Source organism: Neopsephotus bourkii, unplaced genomic scaffold, assembly GCF_033783945.1.
Source record: "Neopsephotus bourkii isolate Nb327-2 ecotype Australia unplaced genomic scaffold, CSIRO-AGI_Nbou_v1 NB_1820, whole genome shotgun sequence".
NCBI lineage: Eukaryota > Metazoa > Chordata > Aves > Psittaciformes > Psittacidae > Neopsephotus > Neopsephotus bourkii.
Window position 1 is genome coordinate 12,338,273 of NW_026902293.1, and position 16,973 is coordinate 12,355,245.

The 16,973-nt window shown below is 41.0% G+C and overlaps 1 protein-coding gene across 2 annotated transcripts in view; it reads right to left on the reverse strand.

The window, feature by feature from the left end:
- The window catches only part of PAG1 (phosphoprotein membrane anchor with glycosphingolipid microdomains 1), a 104,778-nt gene that overhangs the window by 35,961 nt on the left and 51,844 nt on the right, over positions 1–16,973 (reverse strand). The window contains exon 1 of one of the 2 annotated variants that reach the window (XM_061342920.1): positions 5,665–6,236. The exons of the other annotated variant lie outside the window; for it this stretch is intronic. The gene's annotated coding sequence lies outside the window, so the exon portion shown is untranslated. Of the gene's footprint in view, positions 1–5,664; positions 6,237–16,973 lie in introns of those variants that run through there. 2 annotated transcript variants of the gene reach the window in all.

Here is a 16,973-nt window from a genome sequence, read left to right on the forward strand (position 1 = left end):
TTTAACAGCTGGGGCAATGACCTTATTACTCCTCTTTACCGTAAATGGAAAAACTCCCATTCCCCCTCCCAAAGACAGAGATTGCAGATCATATTCTGAATTCTTTTCAAGACCTAGGTCAAAAGATCTCTCCAGCACAGTCTGTTCCCCTTCACATTATTGTTCCCACTCTCACAGATTCTTTTATCTAATTCCCTTCCTCCCTGAAGTTTACAATGTCCTTCCAAAAATTTTTCAAATACACTTCCCTTCTCCTAAATTCCCTGTCATTGCCATCTAAAACCCTTCTTCAAATAATGCTAGTTTCTGTTAGAGAAACGACACTATGAATTCAGCACCACGAAGTAATCTCTTCCTGCCTTTTCTCCTGTGCTAAACCATTTTAGAGCCTTTTTCGAAGGGGAAAAAAGAAAATGGCAAGAAAAAAATCACACAATACAGTGCTTTGGCAAAAGTATATGAGCTTCCTGCTCCTAAAGAGAAAAATGAAGCTCTTACTTTTGAAGGTATTCATGCTTTCCCATGAAAATTGACACATCTGTCTGAGCAGTAAAGAAGATTCGGATTATCTGTATTTGAGAGAATAGTTACATGGAGTTATTGCATAAAATGATTGATTTTCTAGCAACAGAAGTTTTATTCAAGGATAACATCAAAGTTACTCTCATCTGTGTAACATACTTCTCAGCCATCCACACAAAAAAGGCTCCTTATTTCCTCTATCCTGAAAAAAAAAATTATTGTATTTTTCTCTTCACTGTTAACTGAAGTATTTGGTTTCTTCTACTTTCTTTAGATAATTTTTACACTTAATAGATTTGCTCATTTGGCTACAGCTAAATTGCTGTGGTAATAGCAGACAATGGCGCTCTTAGGCTACACTGTACATGATTAATCCATGCTCCAACTAAAACCACTTATCATCTGGGGGCTATCCTTCTCATTTGTCTTTTCCCTGTGTTTCCAGTTCTCTTTCCTAACAAGGAGAATGAAAAAATAAGTATGGGTTTTTAACCTAGGGAATGACATTTTTAGCTCTGAGCCCTATGTGTATATGTAAATTTACAGCTGTTAGAACAAAGAAATAGCAAATGTGAGGCAGATGTTAATATACAACCCATTGTCGGTAATACAAGCAAAAATCAACTTTAAAAGTCCCTCAGCTATTCCAGTAATGAAAGCTGACTTGCTTGGCTATGTACATAGGCCTTTGCCTATAGAAATAAGACCTAACTAGTTTCCTGCAATGCATGGAGTCTAATTGAATCCTCTGTGCCATTTCTTCTTCTGATATTAACAATCCATGGGCTAGAACATAAAGGCAATGAAATAATGTCCAGATGTTTCTTCCATTTAGCAATCTGATAAACACCCAAAGAACACTTAAGAGTCTCTATTACCAAGTAAAGTCAAGTGGTATCTGGACGATTTTGAATCCTATGCTATAGGACTATTTTCAGGAACATTCTCATCATCAAAAGTTAAACCCCATATCTTGTTTCTATCAACTACAAATTGAATATATGTTTCAAAGAGCTTATGAAGCTAGTAGGCAGAACTAATGAGCAACTGCTCTGAGCTCACCAAGACCTCTGCTTTCTTTTGAATTCACCAACTGAAAAATCCACAGAATGTCTGTGAATGAAATAAGGTGCTTCCTGCTGTATCTAGCATCTTTGCTGCTTCTACCATCTTCTAACCCTTGTAAACTTCTGAATTAACTGTCCTGGCACGGTGAACACAAGTCACAGCCAGAGGCACAGAGGAGCATGGATATTCAGGGTATAATTACAGTTTAGATTCTCCTCCAGGGTCTCCAGCCTCTCTCTAGCTCACACCACCTCACATCTCTCACTGTTTCATCTCTCTCATCTCACATCATCCCTCGCATGGACCTCGATCCCCATGAATCCTGAAAGTCCTTCCTTCTAATGTTAATGCAGCAGCGACTTCCGATCGTCTTGTGTCAGGCATGCTTGTGTATTCCTTTCACACTAGGCAATTCATTAAGGGCTCTGTTTTGATTACCAGAATGTGTGAACACAATTTTGTATCTCATCTATACAGAGTCACTCCTATGTCAACTCATTTTTGACTGCAACAGTCTTTTCCCATACTAAAGGCAAAACAGTGTTTACATTTGGTTAGTTAAAATATTTACATTGCACATTCAAATGATGCATTTTCCCAGTGACAGGGCTCTCTGTGGTATTTCCTCCTGTACCTACTATGCAGCGGAAAGAGATGATTAAGATGAGTATTCTGGGTATCTCTAAACAAGCGGATTAAGGAAACAAGCAGCACAGCTACGCTATGCTAACGCTGCTGGACTTTGTAATATCCATGCAGGCTGTGTAATCTGTACTGCATGAAAGCCTGCCTTTTAAGAACCCAAATCAGAAGAGCTACACATTTTCCAGTCATTGTATTTCAAATAGGTTCTTCATTTATTGACCATTTATTTATTACGAGGCAGAGTAAAACATGACAGATGTAGGTCCTGGGAAAGGAGGCAAGAATGATGCTGTTGCTGAGCATCAGTCTGCCTGTGGGTAAAAGCCTCGAGTGCACCATGTCTGAAGGGCTGCAGAGATGATAGAGGCTGCTACCCAGCAGGAGAAGACAGAAGTGGAGAAGGAAAGGCAACAATAAAACTGGCAGCAAAAGGCCACAAAGCCATGGTATTTCTGGGAATCAGAAAACACATCGGATTCCCTGTGTTAATTTTACACTACAGAGCTCAATAAAATGCTGCAAGCAATGCTGCATAGGGACCTTCTGCAGACAGCACAATCCTTTCCCCAAAGACACTGTTTTAGCCTCATGGGAGAGAAAGAGTATGCATATAAAACTTCACATGATAGTGAAATTCATCATCATTTAAGACATACTAACATGAACACAGTAAACTCATGTATTTACTAATTTTGCTCATGCATTTGTTACTACTGAACAAAAAGGACCACCATATGCAAGTCTTTCTGAGAAGAAACCAGACACAGAGTGAAGCAACTTCTCACACAGGTATTCCATAACAATGCATAATTAGGGAAAACTTAAAAAAACTCAGCTCTCAGTGGGTATATTCCTTACCTTACAACACCATCCACACACGTCTTCATGCAGGCTCTCCTACCGAGGAAGCAAAAGCTTCTGTGCTGAAAAAAATGATGATGTGCTGGTTAAGAAGTTACTGGTTAAGAAGACCCTGCCTGTGCTTACGTCCATCACAAACTCTACTGCATCTTTTTGTTTACAGAAACATATACAATAGATGAAAGTTCACTGTGTAAGCAAAAGCTATTTATTTTAGATCGACCCTGCCCACTTGGTGTCATATACTCAGGAGGAAATGGGTTGTAAAAGTCACTGTATAAATGAGGCATGCAGCATTTAGAAAATGAACTTTAAGCAAGATTATTTTATGTGTGGGAGACGCAGTTGCTCCATTTTATTCAACTAACAGAAAATGAAACTTCGTGTTTGCCAGTTAAAACACAGCAGTAAAAGTAAAGTAACACTCTATACCAGTATGAAGCAGTACGTCACAATAATAAATGATCAGTTTTGATATAACCTAAAAACCCACTCTTATTCCCATGTATTTTTATTTCCTGATATGACTGCCTTTAGTAAAGTCCCTTTAGAAAAGCATCGACTGAAAAATAATCGTGAATTGCAACCCCTTTAATTATTCTGGTCCCATTGTTTTGCTTGTGCAGAACAGCTCTGCTTTGGTATTTCCACACTTGCTGGTCCTTGACAAGTGAAAGAAAATCACTGAAAGACACAGAATCTAATCTGAGGTTTCACTTCTTTTTCTCATGGAGTTAACAACCATAAATATCTCACATTTGATAGAAAAAAAAATTAGACAAGCCTAAATATCCTTATTATTACTTTAAAATGTCCTTGTTTACTGTAGCAGGTGTTGCCTGTAATGTCTCTCCCTGATGAGAAGAGTATTGCTAAAATGCTGATGCCCAAAAGGCAGGATGAAGCCTCCAGCACCATCCCTCCAGCCCTGCTGCTGGCTGAAGGGGTTGAGGAGCAGGGACCCCACTCCCCCATGCTGGAGTCCACAGTTCCCTCTCCCTCAGTGAGGATTGGTCCATAGTGAAAGCCTTCATGAAGGGAGTAAACAGGTTCATTACCTGCCCACCTGGTGCCTTGGCCCGCCGCCCCATCACCGAGCAGCCTGGGGAGTGGTGTGTGGGTAACTTGGGTGGACGCTCCCGCACAAAGGGGATGCTGCAAATCCCCAGGCTGAGGGCCAGGATAAATCCAGATACCACATTCTGAGCAAACAGTTAACAGCCTCACGGTTTTAATGTAACTCTTTTAATCGTTATTTCCCCCAGCCATGCCCATGGGTACACAGCCTGCAGCTCCCAGCTTTGGCTGGCTGGCTAGCAAAGCCACGCCGGTTTTGGCAGAGGGATGTGCAGTATGATAGGCAGCGGCTGCCGCTGTCACTAGCAGGATGTTTTCCAGAGTTTCTCCTACAAGGCAATGTGTTTATTCTTTGAAACAGTTGCTCCCTAAAGATTAAAACTGAGCAGGAGCACAAAAGCAGCGTGTGTCCTCTGGGGCTGCTATGTGCCATCAAGGAAACAGGAGGTACAAGCTACGTTCTCCTGAATTACACACAGCACATAGTGCTGCACTGGCAGAAAACCGTGAAGTACTTCAGTGCACAAATTAAACTCTCGTTTTCACGCTCCCTTGGGGAAATAAATAAAAAAAAAAATTCAACAGAAAATTCCCCAAACACCACTTGCAACATTAAGAGATCCAGATGTAGAGTTGTGTTGGGGGTACCCACCGCAGCTGACCCCATTCACCCCAACCTGGGCAAACAAAATGAACAACAGCCACAGTTCCAAGACAAGCACTTTTAAGACCATGTCCGTTATCATCCCCAAATAGCAGTATACACTCTCAAAAATACAGTCGTCAATTGCAAGGGACAGAAAGCATTAGGAACAGCAAAGAGATCCAGAGAAGCACTCAGACAAAGAATGTGTTTACTTTAGAAAAACAGTGAGAATTTTTAAAACTACTAAAAATATCACTGAAGGAGTAAGAACACAGGGGAAATATCTGCACAACAGCATAAATTCTGTTTATCACAGTCTGCATAATCTTAGTTATTACAAAGCGGCTGGAAAAATAAATGCAACAATGATTTTTCTTTCTGCTGAGGTGTGTGGAACAGATGTTAATTTTTACCACTGCACAGGATGTTTTATACCCCAGGAAGTACCTGCAGGGGTGAGGAACTGTCTCTGGTAATAGGAAGAAGTATTTACCTTGCTTAATGGCTGTATGTTAATGTATTTCTATTAGCAAGATCTATTTAATATTGCATATACACAGTAGCTTCTGGCTTAAAAAATAAGAATGCTGGAGAAGGAGACTAAAGAGACTTTTTTCCTGATGGGAACACATACAGATTTCCTCATTACTGGTAATCCGAACTAAGTCTGCATAAAGGGAACAAACCTCAATAACCCTCAGCTGCAGGACGATGCCACCATGAAGCTTTATTCTCCTAAGGAGTACAGCCAACTTCATAACTTTTCCCATTGTATCACCCATATTTTAATTAATAACTGAATAGCAGCAATCACTACCGTGCTACTATAAAGATACAAACATTACCTTCGATTAACAAGGTCTCCTCATCCCAGACCCCATCGTGCGGAAGACACCAGGAGAAGCTATTATCGGTGCTCTGAAACTGCCTCTTGTTGTCAATGCAGCTCTAGGAGTTTCTGGACCCCTGTCCTCGGCTGCTCGCCGATTCCGTATGCACGGCGCAGATCCCCACCTTCTCTGACTGCCAAGTCGGGCACAGCCTGTGAACAATGCTGCCTCTGTCAGCCCGCCCAGCCAACAGTGGCACAAAGACACACTCATGCACAGTCCTGGACTTTCTTTCTTCTTCTTCCTTCTTCTTTCTGGAGTACAGGCTGATGAGAACGGGTGGGAGAAAAATGCTTATGGATCTGTGATTAGCCAAAGCTTCGCTGTGTTCAGGAGGAGCAAGACGGTGTTGGCACAGGATGGGCACCCTGGTGCCTAGAGAGGAGGTGGAATCTGCACTGGTGAGAGTGCTCCCTGCCTCACTTCCCACATTTTTATTTCAGATCTGTGGGTGGCTGTGTGAGCAGGCAGCCCAAACAGGGGAGGAGTTACCAGAAATGCGATGCATGACTTGAAGCCTTGTCTGCCTTCTCGAGAGCAGGACAGAGGCAAAATCACAGTGCGGTGACACAGCAGTGAGCTCAGTCACCCCACCTCCCACTGCCCGCCCCTCCAAACTGGCTGGGAAAACTCCTCTCCCTGCTGAGGTGTTACCCTGGGATGGAGCATGGAGGCAGCAGCTGCTCTCGCACCCCTCGGAAGCCACACTCTGGAGAGCCTCTGAGCATGCTGGCTGTCCCCTCCCTCCCCACAGCATTGCCAGTTTCATTGTCAAAGATGCTCCATGATCTTAACAAATGACTGTAGGATGTGACAATGAATGATATCCTCAGCAGATGTTTACAGCTGTCACTAGGAAGTGGGGAAGATGGCAGCATCTTAAATTTCCGTTTTCTGCAAAGCTCCCCTTGGAAATCAGAGAGGCAGAGCAGACAGACCTTTTAAAGTCTGGTATCTGTATTTTTCTTGTTGTGAAAGGATTATCATGTGCATCATGCACACATTTCATGTAACTTCAGCTTTGTTTTCTTTCCTATCAGAAATTGAGAAATGATCTGGCCCAGCTTCAGAAGAGTCATAGAATGATAGAATACCAGGCTGGAAGAGATCTCAAGGATCATCTGGTCCCACCTTTCTAGGCAAAGCATGACCTAGACTAGATGTCTCAGTACCCTGTCCAGCCAAATTCTAGAAGTGTCCAGTGTTGGGGAATTATCACTTCCCTGTGGAGATTATTCCAATGGCTGATTGCTCTCAGTATGAAAAAATTTCCTGAGTGATGATCTCTGCTGAAACCAATTGGAATTTTAATTTAACTCTAATATTCCCAAACCAAGTTCCACAATAGATGGTAGCTGTTCACATTCCTCCGTATTAATTATAGTTCAGATCTTAAAATGCTGCAACTGAATGGAGCAGTGTGCAACAATGTGGTTTCTTCTAGAAGCACAATCAAGGGACATGCAGCCCTAGGGTGCAGCACATCTGTGAACTCATTCCAGGTCCCTGATGAACCATTGCAGTGTTATAATAATAATTTCCCATGCAATTAGTATTAATTGGTGACTTCCTGGCAATCCCCCAGGGGCTCTATCTCACCCTTTTGGCAGATCCTACCAGATCAGGCTTGATCATCAGTGGGGCCATCACTGTTGCCACAGCAATCAGGGCACATTTTTGAGGCATATTTCATGGGAAGTGGCAGGGGCTATTTTGAATAACGAACAATCTCAGATATGCCACTTTCAAAGCAATCTATATGAGTTTGTAACATGAGACACCAAAATAAGATGAATTAAATTAAATATAATTAAGAAATTCAGACTAACTAAAATTAAATACAATTAAAATTTCTAGAGATAAATTATAAACTTTTTTTGAAAATAACTTGCTTAAAAGCATTTCACCAATGCCAAGCTGTAACATCATTTTCATGAGCAGTGGTGCTAATAGATAGCAACAGACCAGTAATACTCTGCATCTTGTGCTCAAAATTAAGCTGAAACCAGACCACTACAGATAAGCAACCGCTTCTTCTGATTTATTCTTTAGTAACAGTTCTTAAGGAAATGTCTTCCCTTTATCTATTAATAAGCTCAAGTTGTCTTAAACATCTTCCCAGATACACTTTAGCACAATCAGGATTGATGTATATCAGTAAAGCCCCACGACTCCATGGCAATAAGCAAAATCAGATGCTTTTTGACAGAACATTGGACATATCCAAAACATATTTCAGAGTAGCTTCGGGGTCAACTTCACAGCTGATGGATCTCAAATGTGATCTCTTTTTGCTCTACAGAATTATTTAAGAAATCCTAAACATCCAGATATTTCTACACCTTAAAAAAAAAAGTGCTGAGGGAGTTATTTAAGAGTCAAAAGGATGCCCTAAATGAGAACTGTACAGAGACCAGCCTACATATACCATTCAGTAACAAGGAAAGGATGCAACAACTAATGGTAAAATACATTAGGAAATGCTTGTTGCTAGAGGCAAGTAGAATTACTTCAACTAAAACAGGTCAAGTACAATTAAGAACAAAGTCCTACAGGCCAGCTTTATTCCTCCTCCCTTTACTGCTTCTCTTAAGTTTTTAGTCCACAATAATCAGTGGCCCTCAGCATTACTCTTCTCATACAACTTTCCTCCTTTGCCACGTAACATTTGGGAACCACAACACAGCATCAATTGGCTGTCTAATGTTCTGTTTGATTTTTTAAAGGCCTTACTGTCTTCCCCCCCAAGCCCATCTATGGCACGTAAAGATCCAACCACTACCTTTTAGCTTTACTTGAAAAATGAGTACTTTCAGACTATTCTCACAATTATTTTTAAAGTACAGAACATGACCTAATTTTCACTGGTGTAACCCCACAGTAATTCCATAAACTTCAAGTATCTTTGGAAGTACACCATCTGAGATGTCCCTCATCTCTCTCTCACACATCCTTAGCTCTCAAAGGATACAAAATCAGAAAGATATTGCTCAGGGCAGTTTAGGTAGAAAAAGGTTTGTCATTCAGTGGAGGGATGAATTAAGGAAGCACAGAATGAAAGTTTCAGAGAAGATCTTTTCCATAAAAACATGCAAGAGGAAGGAGCACATTGCACACTGTCAAGGACACTGAGGTGCAGTATGTGTCTTTGGAGTTGCAAAAAGATTATTACATTTCTTAGTATGCATCTACTCTGAAAAAAATCTGGTCTGCTCACAGACTTTTATAACACACACATGGTCATACCCTCATTTTACATCTACAACCAAGACTGTGTGGGATATAGCATTCAGTTTTCCAAAAACACAAGACCAGGAGTTTCGCCAGTGAAGCATGCCAAGGCTTTGTCACTGCCGCTCTAATACCCTGATATCAAATTCAATCTTTACAAATACAAAGCAAACATAATGAAGCAAATTATGAACATCTCTGTCCATACAAATAAGAGTTACAGTTGTAAATTACTTCTCTAAATAGGTGTTACATCAAATCTTCATCTAGTAGAAGACAATTGTGCTCAGCCTGCACAAGGTGATAATGAAGCCTTAACCCTAGAGATCTTAGTTACATTTAAATTAGCTGTTGATGAAAACCAATTTGATAACATTGCTTATTCTAGACTTCCTTATTTTTTTTTTCAGTCAAACTTGTCACTGCTGTTCCTTCCTGCATTAACTTTCTGAGACCGTTGCTTCCAGTGACAGTTTTATTGTAGCACTACACAGCATCAGTACGTGCACCTCATCAGGTCCTTCTACCAGCCTGAGCACAGTGCTGGACTGTACCAGGTTCTCTACAACTACAGGAGATTCAGAGATTAAACAGATAATTACATGTAATTGAGCAACACCCTTTTGCTTTGGCTGGGAATTCATCAGTCCTGGGAAGTACCTGCATATCTCCTATGTCTGCTGAAAGACATACATATGCTAGACTGCCTCTATTGCCGAGAGTCATATTTCATTTTGAGCTATCTTCCTGAAGTATTTCACTTGGACATGGTCTGTTCTCTGCTAAAAGCTCTTAACTAACTCAGATGGATACATCATCTATACAAGTTAAGTAAGACTTGCAGCCTTGTGTATTTTATTTTGCCAAATTTAGCATGTGCCTAAAGCCCCTTCTTAGAGCAGTCGAGAATCATTTAGTCTGGAAAAGTCCTTTAAGACCATCAAGTCCCAGCCATCAACCCAACACTGCCATGTATACCACTAACATCTGTGATGCTGTCCCTAAGCATCACATCTACACAGATTTAAAGTCTACCAACACAATCTAAGTTCAGTATTAATGTGTTACAATAATGCAAATAATTTTTCTAAATCTTGTTTCTGATGGAAGTTGGTTTGCAGCATTACAGTAATAATGAACTACTCCACATTCAGTAAAACATTTTTAAGAATACCTGATGCTCTTAAAAACAAATGTAGTTCTCATCTTTCCACCTCTCTAATTAGCACCGATAATACAACTCAAGACTTCCACCTCATCTGCTTCCAGTATTTATCAAGCATTTGAGCATAGCTCTTCAGTTTCCATCTGCAGTAACCAGAATTTCCAACTGTTTTTTTCACCCAAATACTTCATAGATTTGGGCTTGCTTTGTCCAGTCAAGACCAAAAGTATTCAGTCTGCTACAGTCAAGACTAAATACTTACATATGATTTCCTAATGCTACTCATTAGGACATGGTTGGCTACAAATGTGCTTCCTTCAACCTCAGCTTGCTCACTTTCATTAAAAATGAAGAAAGAAATCACATTACTAAGTTTTCATTTTCCACCCTTCCTAATTTTCAAATTTATTCAATTTATAAGGCCCAACTATGACAAGAAATTTTTAGACCATTTAACAGGAGCAAAGTCTTAAGTGACCCAGGGATCTTATTTTTTTGTTGAATCCTCTCCTGTGTCCTCCCACTTTTGCTATTTTCCACTCCTTAATTAAATTTCAGGTTAAAGCTTTCTGACTCACAACATTCAAATGTTTTTCAGATTTGGTTAAAAAGTCTTGCAAATCCATTATCTTATATTGTCACAGCTAACCAGGAGAAACTCCTGAATTATTTGGATATATGGACAAGATCTAATTATCTAAATCAGATTGCTAAACTGTAATGCACAAGGGAATATACATATTTTAAAAAATATATCAAATCTGATTAAAGTGTGCTCAAAATAATTGGCCAGACTATAGGGTACTAGTGGGCAGAGGTTCTGGAAATGGAAGTGACACAATGCTAGTTGGCAAAACAGCCACCAGAAAATACAAATCTAGGTGTGATTCAAGAATGAATTTCTGACATTACAAATACAAGAAACAAAGAATGAGATACTCCTGCTATTTACTGAGAAGCTGCATTATAGCAGCTGAGAATAAGGACACCTGTGTCACTACTTCATCACCAGCCATAACTGCTCCACATCCTGTCTCCTACAGCTGACGTGTTTCCACATCCTGATCCTGTTAGACCTGTCTGAATTATCCTAGTTTTGCTGCCAGGAGTTGTGGCATCATACTCGGTGAAAGCATACCAGAAAAAACTGTATTCAGAAAATTGCATTATGTGGAAAGTCATTATTAAGATGTAATTTTCTCTGAACAAGCATTTGCAAAAACTATACAAATCCTCCTACCATAGCTACCCCTTTGTAAAAACTGTTGGAAGCACATTTAAGTATTGAATTAGTGTTAAAGATGTCTGTAAATCTAAAGATTTATTTATTAATAAAACAAGGAATATATAATAAAAGAAAAAGAAACCACTATTAGAAACTTTTGTTTAACCACAGTGAACTGAAATACTGTTTAATATTGGAAGATTAATTTCAGGAAAAACAGGATGTAGACTGTCCTGGTCTCTTTGATTATTGTAACAGTTCCTGGTCTCTTTGCTTATCACTATATCTTTCACAGTGAAAACTGGTTTAAAAGACAGGAAAAGCAAGATGAACAACCTTAATCCCCCTCAAAACATAAATACAAAGTTGGTGAATTATATCAAACATTTCTTAATGCAACCCAGGCTGTTTGTGCTGTCCTAAGTACCTACAGGACAGAGGAGAGACCTGGCTGCTCATGCACCTGCCTTATACAGCACTAGACTGAAATCTAGCAATAACGTCCAAAGTTTGACCTATGTCAAAAAAAAAACCCAAAACCAACCAAGCAAACAAACAAAAAAAAACCCCAAACAAAACAGCCTAAATAAGCTATTGTCACCTCAAATTCATAGAGCTCCTGAAGCAGATGATCAGTATGAGAAAGCATTTACAGCTCCTTTCTGCTACTGCTGTCTTGGGATTTTATGCTTTTTACCTGAACTTCACACTACTTGTGAGGGACCAGACCTGGTTTTATATCTGATACTGTATTGTCCTTTGATATTTTGTTCTCGCTTAGACATAGTCACCATGGATGGATTGGGACATATCTGAAAGCCTCACCCAAACTTGCTTCACAAGGCTGGACTGAAAGAATTCAGAGAGTAATTAAAAAGGAATCTTAAAATAGCCAATCTCTCAAGTACCTGATAAAGCCAGGCTTGCATAAGGGTACCGAGAAACTGGACCCTGACCTGATTTTCAAGTATATCTTCAGCAAACATTTCTGAGAGTGAAGTGGCCCAGTAAGCCAGTGTCTGACAACCTGGGGAGCTCTCTAAAACCTCTGAAAGTATCTGCCCATAAAGTTTTTGCCCCAATCACACACCATGGCAGCAACAGAAGCTGGTTGGTTTAGTTTTTACGACGTTCTTATTAGCTATTAAAAACCAAAACAAAACCTCCAAACCTCTCGAGCATCAGGAATCAGTAAGAGCCAGCAGAGGCTCAGCCTTTGGCATGCTTCTACTCCATCAGCCATACAGGAAAGCCAGTATCTGCAGTGGAGACTTTACCCCGTGACTTTTAAGTCCACTACAGGACCATGGCTCAATAAAGCAGGCAAAGCCAAAGAGGAGCTGCTGAGAGAGACCACCATCACCAGGCTGCCATCTACCATGATGCCTTCATTCCAGTGGACATGTTCTGCAGGCACCTGCTGTCTGTGTGCCATCAGCAGCCACCTTCGTCCCATGTATGGGAGGTGGCAGATGGAGTGGACTGATGGACAGAAGGCACAGAGCATCCCTGCTCTGACCAGTGCCTGGAGAAAGAGGGCTTCCCAGAACATTTCTATGCCTCTTGCCTCTGGAAAATAACCTTTTAAATCACTCTGTCAGTGGGAACAGAACATTATGCTTAAGGAATCCTGCAATAACTTGTGGATTACAAAGATTTTTTTCTTTTTAATCTTTGAATGTGACCTGTCATTTTTACAGAAGTTGCTGAGGTAGCCAGTCTGTTAGCAGAAGCCTATTCACTACCTCCAGTCTCTGTGCTGGACAAAATACATTAGACAAGACACTAAACAGTATTGCGTATGCCAATTTACAGAACTGGGACAGATGCTAGAATAAAATCCTAAACCAGAGATCAGACACTGTATTTGTTAACCAAGGAAACTTTGCCAGAAGATGTAATTGCACACGACAGAGGATCACATAAGACTACTTTTAGAAAAAAAAACCCACACTTAACCAAGTCCTGAAATTCTTCTTCAGTATTTGCATTAAATCCATGGGAATTGTATAGGCTTCAGCATGTGTTTTCTCCCACAGCAAAGCAGACAGATGGGCAGACAGGGATGTGAAAAAAACATTTTCTGTTAAGCCTGAGGGGAGATGAACAAGTAAAAAAGCCCTCATGTGCTTCCCCCCACCTAAAGCATTCCCCCCCTCCGTACTGACAGCCTGGGTTTCACAGAGCTGCCTTCCCTTGACTACAGAGAAAGCAGTGGCTGGGGGCAGTACCCCTGCCAGCACCTCTACCACAGCCAGGAAGCATTTGTCAGAGCAGGAAACAAGCCTGGGGCTCCCCATCTCCATTGTCCTGCCACCCAGCACAGTCCCGGGAAGAGGTGTCACCCTGTTTCACAGCCATCAGTCATAGCAACATGGAGGTGGCTTTGCAGAAATAAGTTTCTGTTGTACTAAAATTTATCAGCCATAGCTTGTTCCCTTCCTAACAGCTGTTAATGGATTTCCTTATGGTTTTTTTCTCCTTTTTCATGCACTTTCCTCCCTCTGTGAGGAAGGCATCAGAGCAGCTGCAGCCAGCTGTGAAGCCCCCAGTAGGGACCCTTACTGCTGCTGCTGAGACGTCAGCAACAGTCCCACAATGATGGAGAGCATCTTAACTTCAGATAAGATCACTTGCTGCTGCTGTGGGAATCAGGCAGCAAAGCACTGTTAACAAGAGAGTGTGCCTTACACACTATGAGAAAACAAATTAATCGTGCAGTATGTTTAGGAAAATCTGACCTTCTCTGAAGTGTTTCAGGAATAATGTTCAATCTGTACACTCCCCAAAGACAAAATATTAGTTCTTGTTTCCCCACTTTTAAAATCAGATTTTTGGGGTAGCTGTTACCATTCTCTCTGTATTAGACACCAGAAGTCACAGTGAGTCAAAGCCTGAATCTTTGCTCAAACAAGTCTCCTAGGAACACCAGCTTGGAAAGCAAGCCCTGGGAAATGAACTCCTATTCTCTGCTCCTGGAAGCATCACAGCCAGCAATCCCAATCATCAGGCCAATTAATGCAGGTCTCTTGATGTTTTTACTTTTCTAATTGCTGAAATAAACTCAGAGAAGGGTGGGTTACCTCACATGTGCAGCCCCTTCAAAACTAAACCACAGACATTAAGCACGTGAAATACCAGCCATATACGGATCTTCTCCAATAAATGCTATTAGCACAGAGATATAACTTGGCTGACAGATATGCTTCCAAAAATTACAGGTCTTGCAGACACAGAGAAATCTCCTTGCCTCTCTTTATGAAGCAGCTTTGTCTGGTTGGCTGGTTAGTTTTATTTTTTGAAGTTCAATCTTTCCATTAATTCCAAATCCTGACAAAGCAAAACTGATTTGCTTGTATTTTATGAGTTTATGACCAAGAAAAGCTTCGTGTGAACAAACATTAATATGTTAGGCAGTCATTTAGATATTTGCTCATTTAAATAGGAGGCTTTTCTTCACATTAATTCAATCTTGTCAGTAAGCACAGGAGGTGTCAAACGCTTTGGCCTGTGTGTTGGTTCTTACTGACACAGCAACAACTGCCAATGGCTCCTTTTTTCAAAAAGTAAAACACAGTGTTACCTAGATTTTCTGTAACAATATTCAAATGTGGAGGAAGGCACAAAAGGGTAAGCAACTGGAGTCACACCTCCAGACAAAGCCTGTATTTACCACCCAGCGTACACGCTTCTGCAAACCCACTGTCAACAGATGCAAAGACAAGACAGTTAAGCTCTGCTGTTACCTGTGACCTACCATGTCCTACTCTGTGCTCCCGTTCTTCAGCCATTCTTTGCCACAACCGCATCCCTGTCTTTTTCCTGCTGGCTACTCTAGCCCTTTCAGCATTAGCAGTAACACCCAAAGCACCGGATATTGCCTACTTGATTCATCATTGAATTAACACAACATAAATCCCCAGGCACGCCAAAGCAGCACTACATTAATGCTTCAGCTGTCCTGCAAGAGCATCTCTCAAAACTCCTAGAAAATAATTTCAGATGACTGTGGCTTTGTTCTCACTGAGCTCTGGCCAGAAGTGGTTAAAACGGATGGGGATAACCACTGCAAATAATCTGAAGGATTGTATTCCTGTTATGTTTGCCACTTTAAAACCTATTTTTTGCTTATATAAATTTTTGTTCCATACTGCCCTGCTGAAATCATTAGAAACACTTGGCTTTGTGCAGGTGGAAAAGTCCAGAACCTCATCCAGCATGCAGGAACACCACCGCTTTGCCTGCCATGAGCCTGCAGTACCGTGTCAGTCATCTATTCCTCCAGACATCTGCCTGCTTAGGAAGAAGCTTTTACAGGAATTGTTTTAACTACATTCTGTGCCATGCAAGTGCCCAGCCAAAAAAATTCAAACCCTGTTCTTGATACAGTCTTTTTCAGTACAGATGGAGTTCACAGGAATTGCTTCCTTTCACGTTTGTATTTTCAGCTTTATCAATTCCATTTGTTCATGACCCCTTGTCACATCTCATTCTTGTTTTGATGTTAGCCCTAGAAGAGTCACAGATGTGATTATTTTTACTCAGCATCATCTTGCTATCCTCAACTCTGCCTCAATGTAAAAAAGATAAAAGCAAAACCCCTACTCCTCCATATAATTTTACGTTCTTAATAATAGTGTCCAAATGGTAGGTGTACCTGCGAAAACAAAACAGAGCTGCACATGTGCAACACGAAGAATTCCTATCACCTCAGAGACGTTATCTTCGGTGTTTTCCTGACTGCAGTTAAGTTAGAGACACTCCCAAATGTTGAAAACTAGTAAGAAATTCCCTTTAAAAAGTCTTGCAAGGAGCTATTTGGTAGCATTAAACTTTTTGTCTTTTAACATGTAATTCTGTCCTGAAAGAGGATAATGCGAACTAAAGTACTGGAAAATGAAGTGGCTTAAGATTATACACAGTCAGTTGGGCTTTCTCTAAAGAAACATTACACAGACCCTTTGTGGCTTGTGAGGCTCAGTTTTTAGAAGTCAAAAGAAGCAGCATGGAGGCTTGTGTCAAAGGACAGCAGTGGGCAGGATTCCGCACAATGGGTCTGCACTGCAACTGCACTAATACCCTTGTCGCATAAAAGGCCAGAGCGATAAATGGGAATGAAAAGGAAGATTAATTCCTGGTAGCTTTTATATCTAAGAGCCATATCATCAGGGCAGCAACATCAGCCAGGAATTTTTGTTCCCCATAGCTAGGTTGGCCCCAGCTCAAGACTGGGACCTTGACTCTGCAGCATCCCAAGCAGGACACATTGCAAACACTACAAATGAGGAGTCTTTGGAGAGCTGAATGGAGAAAATATATCAGGACACAGCACTCTCCCTGTTGCTTGAGAATACCTGATTCTGGCCATTGGAACAGCCCATCATTTCTGTACCATCAGTGTGGAGCACTCCCCAGAGCACTGCAAGAGGGTCTGGAAGCTAGAAAGGCAAAAGATGGATTTTCAAGCCCCTGGGAAGATAGAGACAACTCAGGATAAGCAGGTTAGATGGATATCTGTGCTAAAACAAGACGCAGCAAGATCAGTGAGCTTAGTGGCTAGGGCTGGATGCCCACCAGAGATTCACCAGCCTGAAGCTTTCTGTTTGGTGGCCTTCCAGACAAAGTTTAAGAAAAGTGCCCTGA